This window comes from Sciurus carolinensis, chromosome 9 (genome assembly GCF_902686445.1).
Source record: "Sciurus carolinensis chromosome 9, mSciCar1.2, whole genome shotgun sequence".
Lineage (NCBI taxonomy): Eukaryota > Metazoa > Chordata > Mammalia > Rodentia > Sciuridae > Sciurus > Sciurus carolinensis.
The window spans coordinates 5,420,642-5,443,285 of record NC_062221.1 but is presented as its reverse complement, the minus strand read 5'-3'; the positions used below and the strand labels follow the sequence as shown (position 1 = coordinate 5,443,285).

Below are 22,644 nucleotides of genomic sequence, written 5' to 3'. Positions count from 1 at the left end.
TGTTCTCTGCCCTTCTAGAAATGGGTTCCTACAGGGCAAGAGGCTTCACCACCAACCCTCCAGTACCCTCACGGAGGCGGACACACGCTGGCCCTTCCAAGATGCCCGTGGCCCGTGACCCACAAAGCGACCCCACCACACAGCACTGCTCCAGAGGAGAACCGCAGCGCCCCTGGGGGTCACACACCCACATTCCACTTTAAACACCAGGTGACTTGAAGTGGCCACGGGGACCAACGGCCTTTCACAACGAGTCTCCTTTCCCTCCTCAACAGTTTCATTTTCATCCCCAAACGTTCACCAAGGAAAAGAAGCTTATTTTTCTTTCAATTCTGGCATTCACTCGCTTATACACCCGAGGGGGGTCCAGATGTGGCTCGTCCTTCTGTCTTGTGACTGACAGATGTCAGAAGAAGACACATCGGGAGGGTGGGCTCCAGTGGGAGAGGCAGAACTCAACAGCTGTGAACTGGGGACAGCGCCTCCCTGTTCTGGGATCGAACACGCTCATCAGGACGCAGTTTTCCTCCTGCTGTCCCCTCAGAGCAAAGCCCCTGGGGCTTCTGGCCAGTGGCACGGCTCGCCTGAGTAGGTGGGCAGCTTTAGAGAGAGCTTTAGAGAGAGCCGTTAGCACCTCACCCTGCACTAGCCTTCTTTCTCCTGCTTATGGTGACTGTCCTTAAATTGCCACCAAAACCACAGGTGTGATTTCACGGCTCAGTCAAAAGTGCATCTCGATGCCAAGGGTTGGAAGACATGGGCTTCTGAGCCACTGTCACCACAGGCCAGTGCTTGGGAAGCGGCTCTTCTTTTCCTGGGGTCCAGTTCCTTCAACAGTAAGGGGGGGTGGCCATGCCTGGCCCAGCTTCACCACTGAGGGGCAGGACGTGCTCCCGTGGGCTCACACGTGCACAGGAAGCAGACAGGAGGAGGGGTGCTTTTTGGTGGCTTCGACTCTGCGACCCTCCAACAGATGGGGAGCTAAATTCCCCCAGATCAACCCAGGCTTCCAGCTGCAAGGTGACTTGCGTAATGGGTGTGTGAGGAATGTCTAAGCTACTAAGCGGGAGGAAAATAATTGGACTCCTGTGAAAATGCTTTTCATAGGACATTTTGCTTTCAGCAGATGCTCAGAAATCCATAGGCTGTGCGAGCAGAAGGCGTCCTTTGTGGTCTAAAAGTCTGCTGATTTTAAGATGGGAATCTAGAGCAAAAGCTCTATCGTGGGGAGAAAAACGACCAAGTCAAAAACAACAGAGTGAAGCACGGGGCATCTTCCAGCTGGAGAGGTTCAGCGTCGAGGACTCACTAAGTCCTCCCAAGAGGCCGGCATGTCCCAGCGAGCCAGGTGCCATGATGCAGAGGGGCAAGGGCAGCCCTCTGCCCTGGGAAACCTCAAGTCCAGCGAGGGACAGCCTTGGGGTGCATCCCACAGGGAGATCTTCAGGAGTGTGGAGCGGGCAGGGGCTGCACAGGCTTGTATTTGCATGACGTCATGCTTGTTGTGGGGAAAAAGGACCTAATGAGAGTTTCCACTCAATTTTAGTATCTTTCAGTGATTCTGAGACCAACAGGGAGGGATGATGGTGCAGAACACAGAGGGAGACGGTCCTAAGGCAAAGGCTTTGGAGTCAAGAGGTTTTTCTAACAAGCTAAACAAGGCAGGCGCGTGTCCTGGGTACTCGGGAGGGACAGCTCAGCACCCGTGCTGGGGGACCTGCCCTATTTTTCTATGACAGCAACAATGACTTCAGACGATAGTGATCACTCAGCATTGGGTTTGGAAGACTGGACTTGAGAACTCAGCAAAAATGACTGCAAAGTAGCAAGAACTAGATAAAGTGGTCCCCCCCCCCCCCAACACTGCTGTTTAAACACAGAGGTCAACTTTTCTGGAACAAAAACCTGAGAAAAATTCGAAGTGGAAGGCAAGTTCAATTACAAATAAATACTGATGCCGTGGTGCTAGGTCCCCACCTGGGCCTTGGTCTTTTTATTTTTAACCCTTTATAACCTAGTTCCTTCTCCAAGTGTCTTCCTCCTTTAGACAGAATGGTTATACCCACGTGTTCACTTTCAAACTGGAGGCATTTTCCTTGCTAGAGGCGTCCTGGTCATTCTGCTCATCGCCCTTCTCCATCCTGGCACAAGTCCCCTTGCCAGACGTGGGTGACGTAAGCACCCTTGACGCACGGTGCCCCTCACTCTGCAGATGGAGAGGGAGGAGGAACTTCCTCGGTTCCCTGCATGAAATCCTGGCATTGTTTCTGTTATTCCAGGTGACATTCCGCATCTTCCTGCCTCCAGGTGACACTCCTGCATCTTCCTGCCTCCAGGTGACACTCCTGCATCTTCCTGCCTCCACTGGCATCATGCAGCACTGAGGAGAGAAGTGGCAACAGTCCAGCTGCTGTCACCCATTTAAGCTCCGCTGGATGATGGATGCCCAATGCCACATGCATGTGACCTAACGAGTCCAAAGCATACCATTGGCAGCCATGTGGCTGAACCTTCGAGTAAGGACCAAGTTTACGATCCTGCCGGGCTGCCTCCCCTCCCCTCACACCTTCGTCTCACCTCCGTGGACTCTTCACAAACACTCATCTAGTGTGACATTCTACAACCCGACTTCACACGATCTCATTTTATTTCTTAGTTCCTTGGTGTGCCCACGAGAGAGGCTACCTAAAAACCCCGTGAACACATCGGATTTCCAATTTGATCAGATTCCTTTCCCATTCGATTCAAAATAGTCTTGCTGCACAGGTTCACCTATTTTATCTGCATCAGATGTGCCAGAAGCAAGTCTCCCCGTGTTCATTTTTAGTATCTGCTCTGTTCAACTCAAAAATAAAAAGCTCCTCTTTCCTAGGTGAACCTGAAATGCTTCCCGGCTAATATTAGAAATGAATGACATCAATCTGGGGGCATGGGGCACTGGCTTTGTCAGTCACATTTTGGAAATTCTAGCCCTCGCGGCTTCAGGAGAGCTATCTGGAGCTTCTGGACGGCGGGAGGTTGTGTCTCTCCTCTTGGGAGGCAGGCCGGCCCCTCCGAGCAGACGAGGCTGAGCTTCTGTATGGTCATGGCTAGTTTCCTGGCAGAGGCCTTGAATGTCATTCCTAGTGTCAGTTTCTGGAGCACCCACCAGGCTCTCTGCTCTTACGGTGATGATGGCCTAGTGAGAACTGGAGTCAAGCGCCCCCAGCACGGTATCGATGCCACTCCAAAGCTCACAGCTCTCTCACAAATCAAGGATGCTAAAAGCAGAAGATTAGCAGCCCAAATGTGTCGTTCTCAATTGCTTGCTTTTGGATGTGTGCCTCTTAGACATTACTCACAATTCTAAACTGCTGGGAAGAGAGAGGGACAGCCAGACAAAACATGAGCCTTGTGTTTACCAAGAAGCAGCTCGTCACACAGGACAAAATCCCCAATTTCAAGGTGGAGGCAGCAGGGGTGCACTGGAGCCATGTGGGAGCAGCTCCCGTGACCGCGTGGGACGGCAGAAAGACTGGGTTCACGTGGTCAGAGTGTCACATCACTTGCCCTCACATTCACGTTGAAGCATCTTGTCGATCTCTCTAAATCACATTCTCTGTGTGTCGTGCCTAACTCAATCCTGGGGTTTGTTTAAAAATAAGTTAGCAGACATTTTTACCTCATGTACATATACGACTGCATGACCCATGTGATCCTACAATATGTGTAATCAGACAAATGGGAGATGACACTCCACTTATGTCTGATCTATCAAAATGTATAAATGCATTCTACCATCATGTACAACTAATTAGAACAAATTTAAAAAATAAATTAGCATTTAACTTGTCTTGAAAAGTCCAGAACCAAAAGCACATTCATTTGTTGGTGAGCTGGTTTTGACGGTTGCGTGGGGATGCACGTGTCAGCACCATGAAGGTGACTCAGACGGCAACAGCATTTAACTTAATGGGATTACAGCTGCTCAGCACCGTTGGTAAGTGAATAATGACCCATTTGGAGCCCACAGGCCACATAAAAGCTTTAGCCATGTGTTTTGATGGCGGACAGCAAGTTGCCCAGGAAACTTGTTTTATTTTTGTCTATAAGTAGCAACAAAGTACAAAAGGATTCTTCAGACTCTTTGATTTAAAGATTTAAGGCATTGCAAGTTGTAAATTCTAACTAGGTCTTACTTGTTTTCTTGCGACATCCAAAATCACCCCTTGACCTGCATAATTCTAGAAACGTTTGGAGAAGCATGGCAGAAAGACACTCTCCTATAATTATTTGGTTCAAAAGAGAAGTACCTTGCTGGGCACGGTGGCACACGCCTGTACTCCCAGCGGCTCGGGAGACTGAGGCAGGGGTATCATGAGTTCAAAACCAGCCTCAGCAATGGTGAGGTGCTAAGCAACTCAGTGAGACCCTGTTTCTAAATAAAATACAAAATAGGGCTGGGGAAGTGGCTCAGTGGTTGAGTGCCCCTGAGTTCACTCCCTGGTACCAAAAGAAAGGGGGGGGCGGTGGTACCAAATGCCAGGTTTCAAGGATAGACAAGTAGCAAATAGTTGCTATTTACATCATTGGAGGGGAGGTAGATATTAAATATGAATTGTTTGATTATGTTAAATTAAACTAAATTTGGCCTGAGGATGCCTCTGTACTTTGAATCTTTGCTGAACAACATGCACACTAGACAGAAGCCTAACTTCAGAGCCTACTTCTGCAGTAGACGGTTGAGCACTGGCCAATCTCAGCAGAGGAGCTTCAGTCAACCTTAAGCAGCTGCTGATTGGACCACATTCAAGCAAGGTCTATCCAGGCTGTCCAGTTGCCTAGCAAGCTGCCTCCATCCATAATTCCTGCCTGCCTGTGTCGGGGAACAGAGCTTTCTGAACCTCCTCTGGTTTTGAAGGCTGACTGGGAATTCTTTGCTCAACCAAGTTCTGTTAAACAATGTGTCTAAAGTTTTGAACAACTTCAAGTCAATAGAAGGATGGCATGATCTCGATGTGGGATTCAGGTGTTGGTGAAGCTGATCTAGTCTGAGTGTCAGGAAAAGTGACATTTAAATGGAGAGGGGAGTGACCTAGTGAAGAGGGGCTAGCGATTAGGCAGAGGGCAGGGTGTGCAAAGACTCATGGGAGAAGCACAGGCCTGGAAGAACTGGAAGAATTCAGGGTGTTGGAAGACTGGAAAGCAGGGGGCAGAGGAGAGGAAGCAGACCCAAAGAGCCTTGCAGACTGTTCTGGATTTTAGTTTTAATGTGAGGGAATAACAAAAAACTACTGAAAAAATACATGAAGTGGGAGAAGAGGGCTGACTGGAGGCAAGGAGTGGAATGAGAAGACTACTTGGGTAAATCCAGTGAGAAACAATGGTACCTTGAAATCAGATTTAGTGGAGACAAAAAAGGGAGGATTCCAGGCATTCTTAGAGGGTGAAATCTGTAGGACTCAGTGTTTGATTGAATCTAAGGTTGAGAGAGGAACAAGGGGCCATTCTCAGGGCAGCTGGGTGAAGGGGGGCATGCTTCTCGCCAGGTAGAGTACGTTGGGGAAAAAATGACTTGAACTCACCTTTGGGGGCTTGGGAGTTGACACACCCCGGAGGCACCCTAGTTAGCTACCTGGAGCTCAGAACAGGGAGAGGGGTTTCTGGGTATGGAGGGCAACAGGCACAGGGTCAGCCACTAGAGGAGACCCAGGCCCCACCTTGGGCTACAGCTGTACCGTCAGTGGGCAGGCAGGCATGCTGGAAAGGGAACTGAGAAGGAGAGGCCAAGGCTTGGGAGGACCAGAAAGTGCCCACGAAGAGGCCATGTAAAAGGAGCCGGTTTCCACTGGGAGGGGATGCTGTGAGGGCAGCGGCCCATGGCCAGGGGTGGAGAAAGGCCCTCTGAGTGTGTGTATCCTCTTCAGTCGTGCTATAGATGGGAAGCCCAGGACACGAAACCTTGACCAGGTGACACAACCTTTAAGCCTCTTTCCTCAATTATAGTAGAGACTATAATAACCTACTGCTTTACATTTTGAGGATTAACGGAGGAAGTATAAGTGCAGTATCAGTTCTACCTCATTTCCATCTTCAATAAGTGCAGTGGCTCTCTGCCTTTGTTCCTTCTTAGGAAAAGTCCTACCTCGAACACTGAATCTGGTGGGTACTGGACTGAATCTGGTAGGGGGCTGCCTCTGCACCTTGCAAGACCTTCTTCCTTGACTTAATGATCCCCTTAGTGGGATTCCGGCTGACTGGGTTTGTGTTCAGACATTACAACTTCCTGGATTACAATGTGGCTTGTAACTTATTTTGCAATCATTAGAAACTGGGAGCCAGGGGAGGCAAAGCAGATGACACCTGAGTAAATGAGGTACAGAAGGACCAAACCTCAACAGAATGAGGCTGTGCATGACAAACCTACAGCCAACTCATACTGATGGGGAAAAACTGAAAGCATTATCTGTAGAATCTGGAATAAGACCAGGAGGTCCGTTTGCCATTCTTATTCCATACAGTACTAGAAGTTTAAGCCAAAGCAATTAGGCAAGAGAAAGAAATAAAAGGGTTACAAATAGGACAGAAGGAAGTAAAATTATCCCTGTTTGCAGATGACATGATCTATACTTAGAAAGCCCTAAAAATTTCACCAAGGCTTTGGAACTGATGAAGAAATTCAGTAAAGTAGCAGAATACAAAATCAATATACAAAAATCAATAGCTTTCTATACATCAATAATGAACTCACTGAAAAATAAATCAGGAAATCAATCCCACTGATGACAGGCTTAAAGAAAAAAATATCTAGGAATAAACCTAACGAAGCAGGTTAAAGGCATCTGTAATGGACACTAAGAAACACTAAAGAAATGGAAGTCACATAGAAGATTGAAAGACCTCCCAGTTCATGGATTGGGAGAATTAATATTTTTTAAATGGCAATATTATCAAAAGTTATATACAGATTCAATGCAATCTCCATTAGAATACTAATTACTTTTTCATAGAACTAGAAAAGAAATCCTAAAATTCATATGGAAGCACAAAGATTTCAAACAGCCAAAGAAATCTGGAGCATAAAGAGCAATATTGGGGGCATCGTAGTACCAGGTTTCAAAACATACTACCGAGTCATAGTAACAAAAACGGACTCATGGAATAGAAATAAGTCCATACATCTAGAGCCAACTGATTGACAATTCAAGTTCCAAAACAGACATTGAAGAAAAGACAGACTCCTATTGTACAGAAAACAAAAACAAGAACTGACACATTGGGACCACATCAAATTTTGCAGCAAAGAAAATGATCACCAGAGCAAAGAGAAGGCCTACAGAACATTTTTCAAAGATTGCCCACCCTCCCAATAGGCATGTGTAGAGAACCCCCAAGTTTGACCTATTATAATCTGGAAGAGAGAGTCCTCTACTTAAGACCTCATATGTATTACTTGAATCTCATGCATTTGGCACATATGCAGTATTATGGGCAAGGTACAGGAACTTGTCAATCACCCCTTGCTTAGCATAAACCACTCCTAGTAAAAAGCCTGCCAAAGCAATCCAAGAACTCAGACGTGACATAAGCTTAGACCACCTGTCCCGAGTCAGTAGGTAGGTGTCCTCATGCCCACCCTACTTGTGCAGCATATCTTCCTCCGATAAATTCTCTCAACTGATTTCCTTTATTTTGGTGCATTCCCAACACATGCCTACCCACTGTCACCCAGATCCCACGACAAGCACCCAGGATATCGGTGGAGCTGGAAATCTGTTAACTCAGTCTTCAGAGACTCAGTTTCAAGGGCATATATTTTAGCGGTTGATGAACTTGTATGGAAATAAACATATCTTTATTTGTCACCAACTTTTAACTAAGAGTTAGCATCTCCTTCAATTAAAAACACAGGTGAGAAAGTACAGAGGTATTCACCACACCTGTGACTTTGCCACCAATAGGAATGACAGATATTTTTCTATTCTATCACCTTTGCTTCAGATGTCCCAAAGTCATTCACAATGTTTACACTCACAGTCACTTGGAAATTGTTGTGTTGAACCCACCCCCTGGAACTTGTTATTTCATATATTAATAAGGAGCTGCATGTATTACTACTAGGTTGCAAATACAGTTTTTAAATATTTTGAACTGTTTTTCAATTTAATTGGAATCCTGAATATTTTGTATTATGTATTTAATAGTCTTTTCTTTTTTTTCCTGAGAAGGAGTCTGTAGGCTATGCTAGGACTGCCAGAGGGATTCATGCATCAAGAATTTCACATGCAGATGAAAAGTTGCTACAAAACGCCTCTCGGTAGGTATTTCCATCTGTCACAATGTAATGTGGGTTTACGAGCATCTTTTTTTTCAAACTTGGAGGGAAGTCAATTTTGGAAAGTTTTTGAAACGCAAAATTAAATGTGCAATAGTCCACTACTGCTAGTTAAAATATGCACAACGTAGTAACAGTGTCCGTGTTTACTATCCCTTCTTAATGACTTGATTTTAGTAAGTTAAAAGCATTTCTCAGGCTGGGGAGATAGCTCAGTAGGTAGAGTGTTTGCCTCACAAGCACAAGGCCCTGGGTTCAAGCCCCACTACCGCAAAAAAAAAAAAAAAAAAAAGCATTTCTCAGGCCCTTGGTGGATTTTCTTCCAAACTCAGCTCTGCTGCTTCTGTTACCTGTATTTGGACGAGACTCAGAGTCCAGGCCTCCCATTCAGGTCCTCGCCCACTGCCTAAGGCTCAGCCGGAGGTGGTTTGCCTCACAGGACACATCCTCGGTGACTTCCATGTGACTCATTCATTCAACCATGTCGTGTTCCACCTCAAGTTGGATCTGTTTTACATCAAATAATGTTTTCTTCCTAAATGGTCGAACAGGTTTTCTGTCTCAGAGATGTGTAGTGCTGGTCCGATGGTTTTTCTGGGTGGCTCTGGACACCCTCTGTGGTCGGGGTTTGAGAAGCCAGGTGTAAGTGACTAGCAGCCATTCACACCTTACCGTGAAAGTGGTCTAGAGCTTTTTCTTACCTCAGCTGGGAGGGAGGTGGAGGAGGAACCCAGCAACAAAGCTGAAAGCACTTAATGTCTGGGAGAGACGGAAGATGAGCTTATGTGATCAGAAATGTCTATTTGGTCTCTGTGGAATCTCAGGAGTCCTGAGCATCCTTTTGTCTGACAATGAGGACTGGGGATCCTGGATAGCCTCAAGACGGGGCTGGTTTCCAGGTCCCTAGCTATGTGACTAGAGGCTTGGCATTTCCAGGCCCCCAAAGGACAGAGTTGCTGAGCTCCTAGTTGCTGGAGGGGTGCAGCTGGGGTTCGCCTGCCCCTGCAGCCCCCTCCACCTTGCCCTGCACGTCTCCTCCATCTGCTCTTGCTGGGTTGTGCCCTTTTACAATAAACAGGTAAACAGTAAGCAACAACTTCACTGAGTTCCCCGAGCCGCTCTAGCTAATGATGGAACAAGAGAAGGGGGTCCTGGGAACCCCCGATTCATAGCCCAGTGGTACCTAAGTTGGGTGCACACTGGTAAGCTGCAGCTAGGATATGTATCTGAAGTGGGAGCAGCCTTGGGGGACCAGACCCTTACCCGGGGGGTGCGTCTGCACTGAACTGAATTGCAGGCAGCTGGTGGGGAGACTGAACCCACAGTACTCACAGCTATGTTCCATGTTGAGCATTGAGAGTGGAGGAGAAAACAGGCCTCCCCCCATTAAGAAATGATGGGCGGGCCAATGGGAAGGGGGGAGGAAAAGCCCCAAAGGGGCCGGACACACTTTGCTGCCTTCCAGATTCTTCTAGGATCACACTTTCCTAGGTAAATATCATCCACACACTCGCTATTTTCAAAACTGAGAAGAGAGGATCTGAAGGATTCAGAGTTGTCTTCACCAACTGGTGAGGGTTTATTTTCCAGCCTGAACTTCCAAAGACAAGGTGAAGGCTTCTCAGGTCTGTTTGCAAAGAGAGCCAGGACCGGTTTCTGCCATAGTCAGCGGCTCTCCAAGGTCAAGTAAAACAGAAAGCTTCTGAGCAGAGTTTCAGGCTCCACAAGGGTCTCTCTTGCCTGTTGCCTGTAGGCGAATCTCCTGTTTTCTCTGTGCAAAGCACTCAGCAGTGTGGCGGAGGCTGAGGCCTGGAGGAGGATGGTATTTAAATATGCACTTAATCAAAGGTAAACGCTTTTAGTCAGATGCATGAATTTGCCTTTCACTTTCCTTGACAGGAGAACGGAACATTAACGTTGCTTTTCTCTGTGTGCCTGTATCCTTTATATCTGCTGTCACTTATCAGGTGCTCGTGATCCTGCCGCAGGGCAGGGGCCGTGTCCAGTGCAGCACACACTCCCACACCCAGCTCAGGGCTGCAGGTGTTCAGCGATGCTCACGGCGGCTTCTCTGATGCCATCGCTCCACCGCAGAAAGGCAGCATTGCAGCTCCCGGAAGACACTGGCCAGCAGAGCTCTGTGCTTGCTGGAAAACTCCGGGCAGCGTGTAGTTGAGAGCAGAAGTACCTCCCTCCCTCCCTCCCAGCAACACCTTGGGAGAGTATGGAGCCTCCTGGGCCCCATCTGCTCCCCGAGGATAATAATAGAAACTGCCTCACGGGCTGGGTGTGGAGATGCACGGTGGGATCGCAGCGTTTGAGGCCGCGCCTGGCATAGTGAGTGCGCTCCAAGGACGAGCTGCGCTTAGGCAGCGTGGCTTGGAATCCGGGCTCTGCTCCTGTAGCCACGGGCAGCTCCTTCTCTGCCTACAGCTTCCCCAGTCTATCAGGTGAGTTTCTGTCCCCTCCTCGGGTGGAAGGACACTGTAAACATTCCAACTTTCCACTCTTCTCTCAACAACACGGGCCTGAGGTCCCGCTTCTTACTTTACTGAAGGATAGGGCTTAGGAACCGCTCAACAGGACACCTCTGTCCCCGTGCAAAGCCTTCCTCTGGCCCCCCTGCCCATCTAGTGACTGCGGTCACTGTTCCGAGGGTGGGAGCAAGGGCCAGTGCTCAAGGATTTGCAGTCTCAGCCTGAGGTTGGAATCAGAGGGACTCATGTCCAAGGCCTCTCTCCATGTTCAGCTCTGGCCTTGCTCTGGTTCCGGTCAGCACCTCGAGCCAACCACAGGTCATCTCATCCACATCTCCAATGCAGACCTTAACTCTGGGCCTCCCACGCCCTAAAAATGTGACGAGACTCAAACCCCAGAAATCTCTTTGTTTCCTCCTTCTCCTTTGACCTCCACAACCAGAGAGCAAATCCTGAAGAGGTTCCATTTACACCATCCCTCACCTCCATCCCAATTTCTTCAGAAACCCCCAGGTTAGACTCTGATGACCCAATGGCTGTTCTGCGTCTAGATTCCCTCTTGTCCTTTCTGTTTATCTCTGATCAGCCTCATCACCATCGTTTTGTCTTTATAACTAGTGTACACATCTCATTACATTTTCTCAAATCACAGAGTGCTTGATGATATGATTTATCTTGACCTCCTGGTGACACATAGCACAAAAGAGATGCAAGGAAACATTTCTCTGATGAAATGAATGATCAAATGACAAAGTCTGAGAAGTCCTTCTTACCTCCCTGATGTGAACTTCCAGAGTTCGATATTATTTTATTTTTAATTCTATTGAGTTCAGATTGACTACTAAAATTCACTGTTTTATTTAGCATCATAGTACAGTCAATAAAAAGAAATAAAAGACATGAAGATTAAAAAGGAATAAATAAAACTATCTTTCATTGTGAATAACACAATTGTCTATGTAAAAAGAGTCCCAAACAATCTACCAAAAAATCTCCTAGAATTAATAAGTGACTTTAGCAAAACTGTAGAATATAAAGTCAGTATATACAAGTCAATTATATTCTTAGCAATGAATGAACAAATGAAATTTGAAATTTAATTGAAAGCTACTATTTATAACAGTATCCTAAAATTGAAATATATTTATAAACCTGTCAAAATGTGGACAGAATCTCTATGCAAAACACTACAAAATATCAAAGAAAGAAATAAAAAGGATTTAACTAAGTGGAGAAACATACCATCTTCATGAACTGCAAGACTTCACATTAAGATGCTGATTTCCCTCACTTTGATCCATGGATTAAATATAATCCATATTTAAAGTCTAGCAAAATACTTTATAAATATTAACAAAGTAGTTCTAAAATTTATGAAAAAGTGAAGGTACTAAAATATCTAAAATAACTGGAAAACAAAGAACAACACAGTTGGAGGACTCACACTACCTGATGTAAAGGTTTAAAATAGATCAACAGTGATCAAGGCAGTGTGGTATTTTCAAAAGGAATGAGGCACACAGAAAATGGAACAGAATATTCTGAGAGGCCAGAAAGAGTCTCACAAATAAAGTTCCCTGATTGTTTACAAAGGTGCAAAGACAATTCAATGGTAAAAGGATAGTTTTTTCAACAAACAGCATTGGAACATTTGGAGCAATTCTCCATATGGAAGAAAAGAAAAAGAATCTGACCAACCTCACATCTTGTACACAAATTAACTCAAAATAGATCATTAACCTAAATATAAAATTTAAGACTAAAATTTCTAGGAAAAAAAATAGGAGAAAATCTATCTGTGTGACTTTGGATTTGACAAAAAGGTTTTGGATGTGGTACTACAAGGATAATTCATAAAAATATTAGAAAAGAAGTCTTTATGGAAATTAAAATTTCTGTCCTGTGAAAAGTACTGTTAAAAAGTGGAAAAGCCAAACTATACAGGAAGAAAATACCTGCAAAAACCCAATAAAAAGTGACCAGAGTTCTGAATGGACATGACACAAAGAAGATTTCTGATAGCAAATGGACATATGAAAAAATGATCAAAATTATAAAACACTAGGAAAACAAAAATTAAAACCATAATAAGATACCAGGACCTACTTCTAGAATATGTAAGATAAAAAAGAAAATGAAAATTTAAAAATACATGAACATACAACACAAGTGCTGGCAGACAGAGCAAATGCATCTCACACAGTGCAGATAGAAATGCAAAATGCACAGCCCACCCTGCAAATACAGCCTGATGGCTTCTCAGGAAGGCACAGGTACTCATGACTGAGCAATCCTGCCCCTAGCTGTTTACCCAAGTGAACTCAAACTTCTGTTCAGACAATAAAGTACTCAAATAGTTACTCACAACCATCCCAAACTGGAAACTGCCCAGATGTCCATTAACTGATGCACAGACCAACAGATTAGGGCACATTCATGCCATGGACACCACTCAGCAACAAAAAGAAATGGACCATTGGCTCAAGATCCACTCAATGATAGGAATGCAGCTTCGGTGCATCAGTGCGCTTTACTAAGTGAAAGAAGCTAGACTCAAAAGTCTACGTAGGGAGGGACTCCATTTATGTAAAGTTCTGGAAGAGATAAAACAGTGACCAGGGTGTGGTGGTGGGAAGGGAGGGAGACCACAGAAAGGGAATCTGGGGCCTGCACTATTGTTCCACATGGTACCGTGGTGGCGTGCTTTTGTGCAATGATGGAAACCCATATAATTGTAAAAACACAAAAAGTGAGTTTTACTCTATGCAAAACCAAAATCAAAACCAAAACAAAAGCAGAAAACAAAAACCCCAAATCCCAGGATGCCAGGGTAACCCAAGTCAGAGAGAAGTGAACTAACATATTACAAGTGAATGAACTGCCACCTGGCAGGAGGTGGGGCTCCAGGCTCCTGGCTGAACCCAGGGAAGTGGTCTTTAGACGGGATCCCTAAGCTAAGGACAAACAGACCTGCACACTGTACTCGGCTTGGCAAACTTGTTTCTCACAGAGTTAAGAGTTAGAAATTCTGGACTGAATAAGTACTAGGGTCGACCAAAAACTAGAGTGAGAAAGCGTTGAACAAGAGACCGGAGACCCTGAGGCTTCCTGAGGGCAGCGCCCGAACTCCACTTCTCTTCTGTGACACTCATGTTTCCTCGACTCCTGCCTTTCACTCAGCACCATGTACTCAGAAGGCCAACTGCATCAAGAGCTGGCCGCCGACTGGAGACTGACCATGTTCCCCTCTCCCAAGACCAACCCCATACTGACATGGAGGCAGAGGGACACTTGCCCCACCTTGGTCCTTTGAACCCTGCTCTAAATGGCTGGAGTTCCAGGGTGGCCTAGCTCTATTTCAGCCTCTACTTTGGTCTTTTGTTGGTTTCATCTCAAGAGTGGGGAATCGACAACTCTATCCGTGGGGACCCGCAAGAGGAGGGTCTGACTGGAGGTAGGAAGTTGTGCCCCCTTGTGGTGGCCAGGGGGACACCCACCAACCATGGAAGTCCAGCTGCGGCAGGTGTGAAGTCTCCCCGCCAATCCTGACTTTACCTTTCCCACAGGCCCGGGAGGGAGGAAGGGAGGAAGGATCACTCTCGTGAAACTGCAGGATTCTTTAGGATCTTAAGATAAAACCTTACTGCAATTCTCCTGAAAATGGAATCAGAGCTACCTGTTCTTGGGCAGGCGAAGGGGGTGCATGAATCCTTACTAATGCAAATCAGTTTTTAAAATTGACTTCAGGCCTTTTAAAATTAATCACTACATGGCAGCTATAGAATCCTGGGACATAATCTTGCTTTATGCATTGATGAATTAATCCATCCCAGAAAATTAAAGTAATAAATCCCAGTTGGTTAGAATCACTACTGGTACTTTATTCAAATTGAATGACTTAACTGGTCCTAAGTAAGATTTAGATGACAGGATGTCAGGATGCAGCCTGGTATTGACAGCAGAGTAGCTTTGGATTGGAGGATTCTTGATGTGGCTCCAAAGAAGTCAATACCCTACTGGAGCACCATCACATGATGAGAAGGGAAGTCACTGTGGAAAGCAGGCCCATCCATAGCTTGGTGGCCAACTCGCAGGTGACTTAGTAAAAGCTCCAATTACACTCGACTTTTGGACAGCTCAATGCCAAACTGCACAGCAGGGTAAAGCTTGGGATCTACCTGGCATCCCTTGGGATATTTAGCAAAATCAAAACACACACCTTTGACTGTTAGTGAAACAGTACAGTCAGTCATAAAAGATTTGTTTATTTTTTCCCTTAGTTGGTAAAGGTAGATGCATGCTGGTTATTTACCTTACGCTCAGTCTCTTAATAGCAGCTACGTATAGAGTACCAGCCGGGGGCAGCACCAGCCTGGGTTTACAGTCTACGCGTACAAAGGCACGCCGCCTTGCAGAAGAGGCCTCCTGTGCCCATTTCACCCACAAGGAGCCTGAGAGAGGGTAGGACAGGCCATGGTGCTGCACATCTGGCAGATGTGGAGCCAGGCCACCGGAGCCAGGGTGTCTGTGCAGTCTGGGCTCTTTCTTCCATCCTGCACTGCTGCCCATGGTCTGCCCACCTGAACTAGCCCAGTGGTGCAGGTGGACTCAGCGGGTTCTGAGACCAGGACAGGGGCTCTGCCTGCCTCGGCCATTTTCAGAGGCCAGAGAAGGGGAACTAAAGCTGCCCCATCTGCTGCGGATCCTGCACACACGCCTCCCGCGCCTCCCCGCTGCCTGCCCCTCCCCACCGTCGCTCTGCAGCCTCTCTCTGATTGACGGCTCTGCAGTGGTGGGAGTTGCGAACTGCCACTCACCCTGCTGCTGTCCCGATCAGCCCTCAGCCAGAAACGACGAGAGGAGAAAATAAGGCCGAGGGAAATTGACAACTCAAAAGGCTTCAAAATTCATTAGAACCCATTTCATCCTGTTTTTATTATGTGTTTGGAAAGAGAAGAAAATGAGTCATTTGTGTGCCTGGCTGATTGGGGACGGGATGAGCAGGGAGGCTGGGAGAGGTCGCACCACCACCGTGTGAGCGAGCTCTTCCTGGCTGTGACCAAGATCCCCGCAAGAACAACTTGGAGGGGGAAATGTCTGATTTGGCTCACAGCTTCACAGGTTCGGGCATGGCTGGCCAACTACATTGCTCTCGGCCCAAGACGAGGCAGAACATGGTGGCAGAAGGGCGTGGCAGAGGAGCGCCGCTCTGTGTGAGATGGGCAGGACGTAGAGAGAAGCAGGAGGGGCTGCAGGGAGGATGTACCGCCAGGGCAGACCCCAGACCCCCTCCTCCAGCCACACCCCACCTGCCTGCAGTTACCCCCCAGGCAGTCCATTCAAAGCAGGGCTGACTGAGCGGGTGACTGCTCTCACCATCCCTCATTTCACCTCTTAATATCCCTGTGCTAACCCAGGAGCTTTGGGGGACACCTCACCTCCAAACCAGAATACTACCTGAGGAGCAGGCGCTGCTTGAAGAGCCACGGCAGCTACCTGGGGAGGGGGCTCCATCAGCAGGATTGTCAGCGCAGTTCAATTCAATGAGCACCTTGGAGCTGCCAAGGGTGAGGAGCGGGGACGTAGGCGGAACGAGTCACATGGCATAGGGTTACTTGTTCCTGCATCACGTATTGACTGCTGGGAGGCGGCCTGTGTTCTGGGTGCGGGGCTATGGCAGTGCCCCAGACGCACCGAGTCCTGACCTCGTAAGAGTCGCACTCTGTGGGGAGACCCACGGCATACAAGGGCCCCTCAAGTATCTTCAATGAGGGGGAGGTGCTCTGGAAACAGGCAGGGAAAGGGTGAGGCCAGCGCTGGAGGACAGGAAGGAACAGGCCTTGAGGAAGAGAGTTCCAGGCAAAGCCCACAGGCCCAGAGGTGGGCACAGGCTTGGGCAGAAGGGAGCAATCTGTTGAAGTTGGTGTGTGAGGGAGAGATGGCGGAATGGGGCTGGAGGGACAGATGGGATCCCGGACTTAGAAGGCTGCCAGCACAGCCCAACTCCTCTCTGCCAGAGCAGATGGGAACGGTCCCAAAATTGCTGCAGACGGTGTGCTAAGAGCAGATTACAGAGCGTGCGGCAGGAGGGTCAACCTTCACTGCAGAACTTCTAGATGAGGATGGAGACTGGATCAGGTTCGGTGGCCCGTGTTTGGAGGTAGACCAAACCTTCCGGCCCTGGAGAGGTTCCCGACGTCTGGGCCCTACGGCTGCCCTGATGCCCGAGCCTGGATGAGCATTAAATCCTGTGTGCGTCGCCTCCCGACCAAGTCTACAGCTCCGAGCCTGCCTCGGGCTCCCCTTCCCCTGCTTCCCTGTACGCCTTGCTTCTTAAATGGCATGTCCTTCTGTGTTTTAAGTCCAGACTTCCAGGGAAGACCCGACACTTCCACTTTTAATACTCTATAAAAGAAGATACGCTCTTAGGTTCATGCACAAACATATGGATTATAGTAATCATTTGTAACGTGGAAAGGAAGAAAACTATTACAGGAGATTCAGATCATCTCGTCAGCATGATGGATTATCACGTAACTACTTAAGCTTTCATTAAAGAGTGTTATCAGCATATGTTAAATGAAAACAAGCAGAATATACAATTTGCTGCCATATGAGCTTTCAAAACGCACAGGAAAAAGCTGGAAGGAAATTCACTCAAAATACAAATAGTGGTGTTGTGCTGGATGGCGAGGTAAAGTCGAATCTTGGTGCCTGCTCCTCATATTTTCTCATCTTTTTGTTCCAAGAGTGTATTGCTTTTACGACAAGAAAAGGAAAGTCATTGTACTGAAAAAACAGGACAGCTCCCCTAGTTGCTGAGGCCACCTGCATAAAGGAAATGGAATGCAGGGGACAAGGGTGGTCCACAGCAGGGTGAGCGCTGTTGAGGATGGGCACAGGGGCTGGGGCAGCTCCAGGCACTGGCCCCTGCAGGTGGCAACAGGAGTGGACTTCAGGAGGCCGGAGGGCACAGAAGCATAGTTGGGGTGGCTTCCTCTTGCCCAGGTCCAGCCTGATGTGGAATGGTGGCTTTTCCAGGTTTGGTTGGATGGGACAAAGGCTCTGATTCCAGACAGACTGCGGAGCCCTGCAGCAGCTGCCTCCCTGGGCACGGTCCCTGCAGGGGTAGTGAGCTCCTAGCCAGCCTCAGCAGGGCTCCTATTTCTTTTTGCAATTTTTCGGAGACTCAGTAGAGCCTGTTGTGAGAGGAGCAGGTCACATCTGGCAGCATTAACGTACCATTCACCGCCCTGAGCTGAACCGCCCAGGCCTGCCTGAAGTCTACGAGTGAGCGCTGTTGAGTGGCGCTCCTGAATCTGAAGCTCATCTCTGCGATGGCCGGAAGCCCTTCTTTCCCATTTCCCCAAAACAGACAGCATCAAAGCCACGGCTACTCTCCCTCCCTCTTCTATCGGCACCAAAAGCAAAAGGTTTTCTGTGATACTGGAGACAAGGGAATGTGGACGAGAGGCTGGATTCTTAAACCCTCTGGTTTTAAGACAGGGCTTCACCCAGCTCTAGAACCTGGACTGACCAGCTCACGCTTGGAGACGGGCTACCCACTCATCCTCCCTAAGCCTCAGTGTCCTCGTGTCCATGGGGTGCAGAGCTCGGGGCTTGTCATGATGGGCTTCTAGGTGGTGTGAGGATCTAGGGAGAGAAAGCTTATGTGCAGCGGCTCGCAGAGCTTGCCGGTCCTTAGGGACAGCATTACCATGACGAAAGCTGTTGGAATGAATCCTCTCAGGAGCTGCTGCAGAAGCTGGAGCCAGAGGGCAGCAGACGGCCCATCACTGAAGGGGAGACGCAGCCTTTGGTTCCATGAACTGATGGACAAACTCGGAGGAAAAACCAAACCATCTGCTGTCAGAACTCCTGGAAGAGTTCTGTTAGCCGTTAAGTGGCCAAACGAAATGGACTAAGGACACTTTTAGTGGAGGAGGATGTTTTGTGAAAAGGAAGGTCGTTATTCAGTTTTGTTCCTTGAGACCAATCCCGTCACAGCACTGCGGTGACGTAGGTCATAAGGCGGGCAGGGAGAGAGGCAGGGAGAGGACTGGGCGCTCAGGCTGCCTGGGGGTCTCAGAGGGAGCCGTGAGATCCCTTGGTACACCCCTCCCTTCAGACCCATCTGATGGACGTGTGGTATGCAGGGACCGGCAAGGTGGTGGAAAACACGGGCACAGTCTTGCTCTCCTAGTCCTAAGTCCAGCTGGGAACACAACTAATAACCAGATTGCACTGCCTTGGGGGTCATGATTGAGAGGCTGTGGTGACCGCACCCCTGGGTTCCAGGGCCTCACAGCCACAGCAGAGGACGCTCGGGGCCAAAGTCCTCGAGAGGCAGCCAGCAGGAGGTGAAGGCACTCTCCAAGCACGCATCAGTGTCGGGAGTGGCACGGAGCCAGGCAGCCCTTGGCCACCTGCTCCTGGGTATGCTACCTATTCCCTTGTCTCCCACATCTACAAAAGGAGGGTTTCAGTCTCTCTTGTATAGGACTGTTGAGAGACATAACAATTTGTTTCTGTAGAGTCTGCCCCAAGGTCCGACATACAGCAAGTGTGCAAAAAATGCTAGCTATTCTATTTAGTATGGTATCATTAGCTATATCCAGTGTACACTGACTGTGTGCTTGTAGGAGGATTGACTGTTGGTTTCTAGAAAGCTCTGAGCCATTCTGTGCCCATGGCGTGTCACTTATCTGTCATCCTAGTGTACATATTTAACCTGATTCTTGGCTCCATTTCTGACCACCATATTTTTTTTCTTGGCTGCAAAAATACATGGTGTGGATGGCTGGCTGGAAACATGAATGGATAAATGGATGAAATCTCTCTCATTTACCTCAAAAATTAGCTCTTTCAGCCAGACAGACTGCTCAGGGATTGAACATTTTCTCCACGATTTCACGGACCGAGGATTCTGACTCATACTGACTCATTCCTTGACTTCTGTGCATATTCAGATTGGAGTGGCTATGTTGATCGCCTGAGTTAATACTGAACGTACTAACATGATAGAGAGAACAGTGACCACAGCCCCCAGAGGCACCTGAAAAACCCACCCACCAGGTGGGTGCACAGCATGTGTCACCAGGCTTACAAGGCTGCCCTCTCCTTGCTGCATCTCTGTCTGTGGACGGGACACTGGAGAAGCTGCTGAGATGACTGCTTGACTGGGTCCAACCAATGGTTCTTGGGTTACTGGACTCTGGTCCACACACGGTGACCTTTCTTTTAAGAACTTTGGTGCATACCAGGTTTACACTGGGAGATCTCTTGCTTTATCAACTGTGCATCATGACTTAGGAGGAGCGATTTCAAAAATCAAGCAAAGAATCCTAAATGTGGAAGGGGGATACAGGATTTTGGACTCCGCTAGGCAGAGAGCACACTTCTTGGTGATCCAGGTCAGGCTGTCTTGTGGTACTCAGTTTTGAGTGTGATCCCCCTTTACTTTAAAAAGTCCCACTTTGGACGCTAAATCATGTGGTCCTCCTACTCTAATTCAGTTAATAGCTCTGTGTGTCCTTGAGCTTCACACTGGAAGGAAAATGAAACCTCCTTCTTCTGGAGAGAGGACCAAAGGAAAAGAAGCCGAAAGCAGGTTATCTTCCTCACTCTGTCCCTTCCTCCCCATCTGCCCCTGTGGTTGAACTCTCCAGAGGGTAAGGAGAGATTAGAAATTTATCAGAAAGGCTAGGAAACATCCAGGCTGCAGAGAGAAGCAAGGGCTTGGACTCTCTTGGGGCCTGAGGAGCAAGCAGGCAGCCTGAACTTCCCACAGTACTTTCTTCCACGCCCTGACACCATTTGGGGGAGGAGAAAAGGGGAGGGAAGAGAGATCCCTGATGGAGAATTTGTTCTCTTAAATCAGAAGGAAAGGAATTACCTTTGAATGGGATATTTTAAATTCCTCTTCACCTGCCATCAACAAGAACAGAAACCTTGGAAAAAATAAGATTAGTTATAGGAAACAACAAAAATAGTCCTTTCCCCCGCATCTCAGTGGTAGGGGTAAATACCACTCCTACCTCCCCCAACTTAATCCCCAGTGTGGGGCTGGGGCAGAGTGAATCTTCAGCAAATGTGTGTTGAAGAGAAATTCTAACTTCAAATCACAAAAAAGAACATGAAACTGTAGACTATTGTAGTATAATCCTATAGAAATGTTAGAACACTTTTTGAAATAAACTTTGTAGTTTTAGTTACTATAACAAGGAGGAAAAGCTAACAAAAGAATTTTAGAGAATCATCTTTGCTGGCTTCTGAGCCTTGGACAGTGATTTGTCCTCTGTGGCATGTCTCCCAGGGATATTACAGGAGCTTTCAAATATTACAAGGATTTAGCCCCGTTACGCCATTTACATAGGCTACTGCCAGAGGCAGGCTAATGGGTTAGAATCTCTATTGATCTTTTTCAGATGAGGACATCCCAGAGTCCCCATCTTTACCGCTGAGCAAAACACATTTTGAGTAATGACATATCGTTGCCATATCCGAGCTGCAAAGTGAGAAAAAATATTCTCTAGATATATCATTAAAATAGTAGGTATTTATCGATGATGATAAAGTTGATGATGATTACATTAAAATTCCCTGAAGTAAATATTTTTAGTGAAAATATTGGTAGGCCAAACATGTACATTTATGAAGAGGGTTTGTGGGAAGTTTGGGAACAGAAGAGGATATTCCTTGACTAACTTGTAAATATGATATTTCTATATTTAGAGATAATGAGATTCTGGTGGTACTTAATATTAGTTCCAAGGGTTTATGAAACAGCCATGATTCTTGCATTTCTTAACATGTTCCACCCACAATGCTTTTTCCTTTCTTTTTTTTTTTTTGAGTTCAAACCTCAATTTGCTTTTCCAAACACTTTTCTAACTAATGCAAAAAATAAAATTGAAAATCTTTGGGGAGACTTTTCCCTTTTCCCTTAATGGTGACTTTCTGGCAGTCTTTTTTTTTTTGCTAAACATTTCTCTTTGCCCATGTTTTTCAACTGGGGCACTAGAGTCGCACACAACCAGGGAGTCGCAGTCACATGGAAGTTGTTCTCTAGCCAACTTCCTGCCTCTCACCCCTGTCCTAGTCTGGCTGAATTCACCAAGCAGTCATTCTTTTGCAAATGTAGAGAGGAGCGTGTTCTAGAATGAAATTTCAGTTTGATTTGGCTCATTTTGGAGAAAGCACCTTGAAAAGGTCATCGTATGTTCTTGTTGCCCTTCTGCAAAGGATGCAGATGCCATTGGGCGACTGGAGCCCTGGAGGGGTGCTCCGTCCGCTGGAGGGAAAGCGGCTCCAAGTGCCGGACAAAGGGAGAAACCTGGACCAGACCCTCCTGGTGTCTTTTCACAAATTAATAGGCTGAACTCGGACACTGGCGGGTCCTTGTGGCCTCATTTCAACACGTCTATCAGCTAAGGCACTCTTAACTTGGATCCACGGCCTCTCTACAAAAATAGGAAAGAAGAAAAAGACAATCAAGACCCAATTCAGTGATTCATTAAGCACATTCTCCGTGTCAAGGGCTGGTCCAATCAGAGAGCATCAGATGCAGAACTGCTGCTGAAATCCACCCTGCAGCTGGCTCACCCGGGACTCGTGTGGTCTGCACGTACTCACATGCACCAAGCAAAGCTAATATCTAGAAAGTGCTGAGTACATGTGGTAGGAAAGAAAAGTTAGCGATGAAGGACACTTTCTGAATTCTGTTTGCTCATATCTGATTTCAGCTTGAGGTCTTTGGATTATCTACTGAAAGTCCTACAATTTGATCGACAGCATGTATGGAGAAGTAGTGACTGAGTCTCAGGTCCTCCAAGTCCCGAAACCTGGGCAATG

At 47.3% G+C, this 22,644-nt stretch overlaps 1 protein-coding gene across 4 annotated transcripts in view; it reads right to left on the bottom strand.

Annotated features, from left to right (window-relative positions):
- The window catches only part of Kcnab1 (potassium voltage-gated channel subfamily A regulatory beta subunit 1), a 332,151-nt gene that overhangs the window by 101,559 nt on the left and 207,948 nt on the right, over positions 1-22,644 (bottom strand). The window contains exon 1 of one of the 4 annotated variants that reach the window (XM_047564425.1): positions 16,249-16,266. The exons of the other annotated variants lie outside the window; for them this stretch is intronic. The gene's annotated coding sequence lies outside the window, so the exon portion shown is untranslated. Of the gene's footprint in view, positions 1-16,248; positions 16,267-22,644 lie in introns of those variants that run through there. 4 annotated transcript variants of the gene reach the window in all.